Source organism: Plasmopara halstedii (genome assembly GCF_900000015.1).
Source record: "Plasmopara halstedii genome assembly, contig: Scaffold_2061, whole genome shotgun sequence".
Lineage (NCBI taxonomy): Eukaryota > Oomycota > Peronosporomycetes > Peronosporales > Peronosporaceae > Plasmopara > Plasmopara halstedii.
In genome coordinates, this window is record NW_020188969.1 from 1,049,735 (window position 1) to 1,057,294 (window position 7,560).

A 7,560-nucleotide genomic window follows, 5' to 3' on the forward strand; every position below is an offset into this window, starting at 1 on the left:
GATAAGTGGAAATCTCTACGAGCTCGCTTTTTCGTACCACAAGAAATTCCATTGGATCGGTACCGCGCTCGACTCCGAGCTCAGAAAGGAGGCGCTTCTGTACCCACAATGCTGACGATCTTTGGTTCTCGCCCTTGGCGGAACCGCTGCAGATGATGAAGAGCTTTTTAAGCGATGGGTGCAGCGGCACCGGAAACTTTCCTCACTGTTCACCTTACAGTCAAGCCATAAGGTAGTGGACATGCGGGTTGAGCGCCATCTTCGATTTGAGTCTGCCAAACTCAAGGCGCAACGCCTACTTCCTTCGTATTGTCGTCCTGCGACACATGAAATAATCCCACGCTCCCGCGAGCTCGGTGGTCACTCACACGAGTGAGTCTACGACAACAGTTGCTCAGGGTCACAGCTTGAGCTCAGCTTATGACCCTCCGGTTCCCGGGCTACTGCCTAGAAACGCGGGGCGCGCGGCGCATGACGACGTGAATCGTCATGAACCTTCGGATCAAAAGCATCCACTACGTCTGGGCAGTCTTGCCGAAGTGGCACCTTAAACTTCCACGAGTTTTTGGTTATCCTCGCCACTTCACAAATATTGGGTTAGACCCTGTTGACGATGTCGACCCACAAGGCGTTCCACTTGATAGAGGACGACACCATACTCATCAGGAAAAGTCGGCGGTGGGCAATGACGACTTGGTCGATCGCCGTCCGATGCCTCGTAATGCTCTGTGAGCTTTGGAGAACAATGTCCGTCGTCATCTGCACTCCTTCGAGCATCTTGCCGAGGTCGCCTACCGCTGTGCGGAATACCTCGAGAGCCTGGACCACGTTGTCTACCGACTGCCTCACGTTGAGGATTATCGCGCTCTGTCAGAGCTTCCTAGCCGTCGAGTAAACGAATACGTCCCTTCGTGCGACAGTGGAGCACCTTGCGTCGTTGGAAACGGAGATCGTTGCACTCCGTGCTCAAAAATCATTTGCTGGTTCAACTTTTAGGTGGCTTAGCGTCTTTCGGTGCCGCCTCGGCGCCAACGTTTTTGCGTTCACTTGCGCCGGATCCCGGTACGGCTTAAGTAACTCCACATAAAATACCGGGTGGGCGCACATTTTTCTCGGAAGGTTTAGCGTATACGCAGACCGTGGACGGAGCTTTGTCTTCATGACAGCAGAGACTGCATGTGTAGGAAGGTATTTAGACCGGGTCTCCGACCTCAATGTTTCCAGCATTTTTTCTGCTTCTTCTATCTACATATTCTTTCTGCATGTCGTGGCTTTCAGCCATCGCATCGCGATTGTGTCGTAGGAAACTCAGTCAGGTAGGCGGGAAGTAATCGACTTTTTCACGGACAGTGAGGGGGGAGTACCACAAGAATCGTCCACATCGCGTGTACAGGAGCGCCTCTTCTTTGAGCACGAAGCCGAGTGCCCATCCATTGGAATTTCTCGAGGTACCAAGAAGCGAGCTTGGAGGAGTTTTTTTTGGTCAAGCTCAGCTTGTGTAGTGGCCGGGGGCCCGACCACGTAGACACTCAACGATCAAATTATCGCGTTCTGCAGCGGGATCCGCCGAGCAGAAGCCGTACTCCACAAAAGGGTCAAAGACCGACCGTTGATGCACGCGTATGAGAGCCGTCCTGCAGGCGGCATCCATCTGCTGCTTCTGTGACTCGTCGAGGTGAATGGTAATGATACCACTTCCCCCGAATGTCGAGAGTTTGTGGAACGAACACGGCGTCCGCACGGTTCGAGAAGGGCTCACGTCGCGCCGCTAGGGCACCTCGCCTTCTTCCTCCTCCCTGTCTGTAAAGAATTTTCCGACTTGTAGTAGACTTCCTCCAAATCCTCGACGAGGTACTTCATCGTCCCTGTATGACGCCGGTGTTTGGCGCGGTACGCTGTACCGCGTGCAGGCGACAAAGAAGGGCTCTGCCCGCGGGCGTTCTCGGAACCAAAAGGCTTGGTGTTTTCGTGTCTTCGACGCAGGGCTCATTGAGCAGACAATTTTAAGAAGGTCCTGGCGATTTTGTTATGTCTCAAACACGGGAGTCTCGTTAGAGGTGACAGTTGAATGTGAATTGTAAATGTTCACAATCCTGATGGGGAGAGTGTAACGGGGTCATACAAGATGGTGTGTTCACACAGTGGTGTGACCACACATGAATAAGAAATCAGTACGTGGCAGGAATATCCAGTAGTGATACATCTCATTAGTTTACTATATATAGATAGAAAGACCTATAGATTTAGACATAGGCGGATTCGTTGCAGATAAAACCCAGAGTTAAAGTATACATTTTAAGCGGAAAAGTTAATTGGCCTTGGGTTAAGGTTGTAGCTGCTACTGGAGTAATCGGATTGCGATCCGCTACATAAGTATAGAACGAAGGTCGCCGACCTAAAGTATGCTTCCTCTAAGCGAAAGAGCTACAATCCTTTCTACATATTGGCATTAGCGGCTGCGTTAGATATATCATACCTAAGCATGATTCAACACTTGTTATTAACCTGTCTAATGCAGAAAAATGGCGGAAAAGTTGCTAATTCTCGCCACAAACGCTTTAAATTTTGCATGGAGGAAACCAGGTATGACGGCATCTTTTTTGGATATAGGTCATTTTGAGTGTAAATATTTTTCGCTTAATATCTCATTTGATTCTATGGAGCATTTTATTATTGGGAGCGATCCCCGCGGCAGGAATTTCGTCGCACACGCTGTTATATTTGTTCAACAAAGGATATAAGGAGTCCGTAGGTTCCTTGAAGATAGCCCATTCTTGCACACAACACTCTGCAATGTGTCCTTAATAACGGGTTAATATGAGCTCAGCTTATTGCTTTAAACTAGCTATAATACATACATACGTATCCACTTGATGATATCATCATCACAAAAAACATCCCCTCACAGCGCTGCGAGAGCTTCACCCTGATAGTAATGAATGTATAACAGCTTTTAGGACTATCCACTTTTGCAATCCACAGCCGCCGGGATTTGCTCCGGAACTAATCCACATTTTTGCTCTACTCATCCCACCAATCATAATCTCTGAGGATCGGAGCTCAAATCCGCGCCGATCGTCTCGTTAGTAATACATTCTGGAGACCGTGATAATCTCTTGTTAGTTCTTGATCCATACAACTTACACTCTGGAGACCGCGGCTCACTGCTACTTCTACTTTCCGAGCCTAGCTGAAGCTCTTCGATGTCGCTGCTAATTATTTCGGACAATTACATGATTTGCACTAAAGCTGTCAAAAGTTCATGCCCTTCCGATAGCTCTTCTGCTATTTAGTAAAGATGGTGTCCTTATCTGTGAGCCCCTCGGCTCCTTGTTGTTAGTCTCACGACCAGGTCATAGAGCGATTGTACTCTTTGCGAAGATGGGACATGATTTGTTCGTGTATATCTCCCCATGAAAGTAAGGCCAGCCTTAAAAAATATACTCTGGGCCCAATAAGTTTAAAAAATATGCGACCAAATGGCCTCTAGCGGTGATCATTCGCCTGAGGGCGCTCCCAGCTTCAAACTGCACTGTTTAGAGGCCGCTGACGTTGGACTTCCAGATCGTAGAGGGTGAGAACGGAGAACGTAATTCCAGATCGTTGAGGGTTAGGACGGAGAACATTTGAACCTGAGATGAAAAAAGCTGGGAGGGTTTACTATTCCGGACATGGTTCAAACTAATTCACAGCAAATTGCACTTGAAATAATAAATTAAAAGGTATCTGGTGAGACAGAGAGGAAATCTCAGTGAAAAAAGCGTCATCAACGTAGGAAGATTAGAAGCGACAAATATCGCATGTGTACACACCGCCTGACCAGGTTCATCTGATGCTTTTGAAGTTTTTTGTCAACTGTAAACAGAGGCAAGAACTGGCGGACTTTGTTCAGGAGCCACGAACTCAAATCATATCCTGGAATCAAAACAGCTCCGTCCTGAGTTCTCCAAATAGGTGCAACCTTCCGCTTCCCCCATACCTCTTTCGATGAAGCGGTGTAATACGAGTTTAGCTTCGGCGTCACAAAGGCAGGATGGGCTGTCAGGAATGTAAGCTCTTTGAGCCCTCCAGGGGTGATGGACGCCAGCCATGCAGATGAGTAAGATAGCGATCTGTCAGTCGTTTAGCAGCTCCACGGTATCCGAAGACGCTTCTAACGTGATAGTGCAAAAATCTGTGCATTGCGCGACCCTTCGCTCTTGGATAGGTCGTACGAAGTATTGGGGTCCCACGCAATGGCGGATGGCACAACCCTCACGGGTAAATTTTAAGGCTCAGCAGGCGCAGAACGACCTACTGAAAAGTGTTGGGTTCTATCATACAGCATGGAGATCGTGGTCAATGGAACCAACACTTAAAAGAGCGACTCTCCAAGAAAGATGGGCCCAAAACAAGTATTGTTCGTTAAATTCGATATTCCAGGCTTTGAAAAACCGCGGAAAGGTTAATAAATTCAGTAGCTCCGTGCAATTATGCACCACGCGACTGTCAAACGGTAAACAGAACGCAAAGGCATCAATGATACTGATTTTGGGTACGACACCCGTGCATTCAGGTAGAGGATTGGGGATTCATGAACCCACCTTCGTCTGTCAGAAAGCAGAAGCACTCTTGGCGAGTGTTCAAACCTGCGATAGCTTTCGTGCGGGATATGAAGAAGTTCTAATTTGATAGCAACAGTATTGCTAGGCGCCTCGAGTAAATTTGATAGATAGTGATTATATAGAGCGGTCTCTGAGTGTATCGAGAAATGATGACTGTGAGATGTGTTTCCCAGAGTAATTCTCTGGTGGGACGGTAAGACATTCTGGGTCAGTGGAGAGTGGAAGCAAATGGGTGTCGTATCTCCGAGAAAGAGTCAGATAAGTAAAAGGGTGAATTTGAGTCGCGAGTAGAAGGACCAGACCTAGGAGATGTGATGGGTAGATCATTCTTGTCACAATATGACAGTAGTGCTGAGTCAGCACTACAATGTTGTTTGGAGTAGAAGGGTTTTTTACCGGTAAGCGGCGAGAATGGGATTCACATTTGGACGGAGTTAGCTGGGTAATAGAGAGTTTGTAGTTCTCTCCTTATAAAATCCGACAGAAACGCTTGTGAAACCGTAAGGAACAATCCCCGTGGAAATGTGCAAGAAAATACAAGACGGCACGTGATAAAGCTAGTACCTATCTGCATTTGGTGAATCTGCCATTGTTGGTACTCAAATAGCACTGAGTGCGGGGAGTAGGACAGCAAACCTTAAACATTTGATGGGTGCCTTTTTCTGCGTAAGAGTTTTCGCTGCAGCGGCACCGGAAACTTTCCTCGCTGTCTAACCTTACAGCGGAACCACAAGGAAGTAAATGTGCGCGTAGAACGCCATCTTCAATTTGAATTCGCCAAACTCAAGGCGCAAAGCTGTCTTTTTTTCAGATTGTCGCCCTGTGACACATCGAATAATATATCACGCTCCCGCCAGCTCTGTGGTTTCTCATACGTGCGATTCTTGACCATTACCATAGCTTGAGCTCAGCAAATGGCCCTCCAAATTCTCGGGCTACTGCCGAGAAGCGCGGGGCGCACGACGACACGAAGTGTCATGATCTTTTTGATCATAAGCATCTACGACGTCTGGGCAGTCTTGTCGAAGTGGCACCTAAAGTCCCATGAGTTATCAGAGTTTGGGTATCCCCGCCACTTCACAAGATATTGGTAATGACCCTGTCGACGACGTTGACCCACAAAGCGTTCCGCGAGGTAGGAGACGCCACAATGCACTAAAAAGTCGGCGGCGGGCGACGACGATGTGGTCGATCGCCGTCCGGTGACTCGCGATGTTCTTCGACCTTTCGGGGGGACAATGTCCATCGTCATCAGCACTCCACCGAGCATCTTTCCGAGGTCATCTACCGCTGTGCAAAATACCTCTGGAGCCTGGAGCTCTTTGTCCACCGACTGCCTCACGCTGAGGCTTATCGCGCTTTGTTGGAGCGACTCCTAGCCGTTGAGCAGACCAATACGTCCCTTCGTGAGACGGTAGAGCGGCTTGCGCCGTTGGAAACGGAGATCGTTACACTCCGTGCTCAAAACCAGTTGCTGGTTTAGCTTCTGGGTGGCCCAGCGTCTTTGGGTGCCGACCCGGCGCCAACACTTTCGCGTTCACTTGCACCGGATCCCGGTACGGCTTAAGTAAGCCTGCTTAAAACACCGGGTGGGTGCGCATCCTTCTGTCCGGCACTGCTGCAAGATGAGCCATCTTGCTTAATTGGTTCACAAAGACCATCACACCCGTGTTGCTCGCCGAGTCCTTCGGCAGGCCAGACACAAAGTTCATTGACCTGCCAACACCTGGATGATACCGGTAAATTGGCCAGCGGCGCCGCCACATTCGGAGACAATTTCACGCTCTGACACGTCTCACACGTACGCACATATGTGATCGTCCATTTGTACTGCTTGGGACACCGCTAGTGGCAACACACAGAGCTGTACGTCTTTTCACGACCGAGATGACCTCTAAGTGGGGTGTCGTAGGCCTCATAGAGGATATAATATTTAAATCCGCATCGTGAGGAACCACAATACGTGGCGTATCCGTCGAATCGGCGCTATAATGCAGCAAACCGTTATTGAATACTATCGGTGTAACCGTGTGCGCAAACGCGTCGACAATTTTTTGTCCAAGTTTCCAAACTCCTTGCTTTCGGGAGCCTGTAGCAGCGCTATGCACAATCATCAACCGCGTATGAGGTGCGGACCAAATCCGTCGAGGACGACGTCACTGTCATGACGTGAGCAAGCTCATAATCTGGTCTACGTGACAATGCATCAGCAAAAGCATTCTGCTTTCCTGGCAGAATTTCACCTCGAGGTTATATTCTGCAAAGAAGGAGAGTCACTTGGCCATCCTCTCCGAGAGGTGAGGCGTCTGAGTTGCAGTGCGTAGTGACGCATGATCTGTGTAGATCACAAACGACTTTGAGCCGGGCAGGTACACCTTGAACTTGACAAGTGCATTCATCGCAAGTAATTTCTCATCGTGAACTGTATAGTTCCTCCCCGCAGCCTTAAGCTGGCGAGATTCGAACGCGATCAACCAATCTCGTCCCTCGACATCTGCTTGATGCAGTACACAGCCGATGGCAAAGTCCAAAGCCACTATAAGGACGATCAGTGTCTAGTCACACCAGCAGTATTGGTGCATGGAGGATGCTGTCTTTGATCTTCTCAAAAGCCCCCCAATGCTTGGTGTCCCAACACCATTCCGTATCCCTGTTAAGGAGATTCGACAATGGCCGTACCATTTTCGCATAATTTGCGCTCGAGCACAGCTCTTAAATAAACGTTGTGGCTTTCCTTATCCTCCCGTGCTCCGCACGACTATGAACGAAAATGTCGTCAAAGTATGTCTGTGCATACGCCCTTTGGGACCTGAACAACTGCGTCACAAGACGATTAAATGTTGCTAGTACATTTGACAGCCCTTGGGGCATTACCAATTACTCCCAGAGCATGCCGCCCGGAGTGCTCACCGCTGTTAGCGGAATATCACTCGCTCTCATGAGCAATTGGTAATAC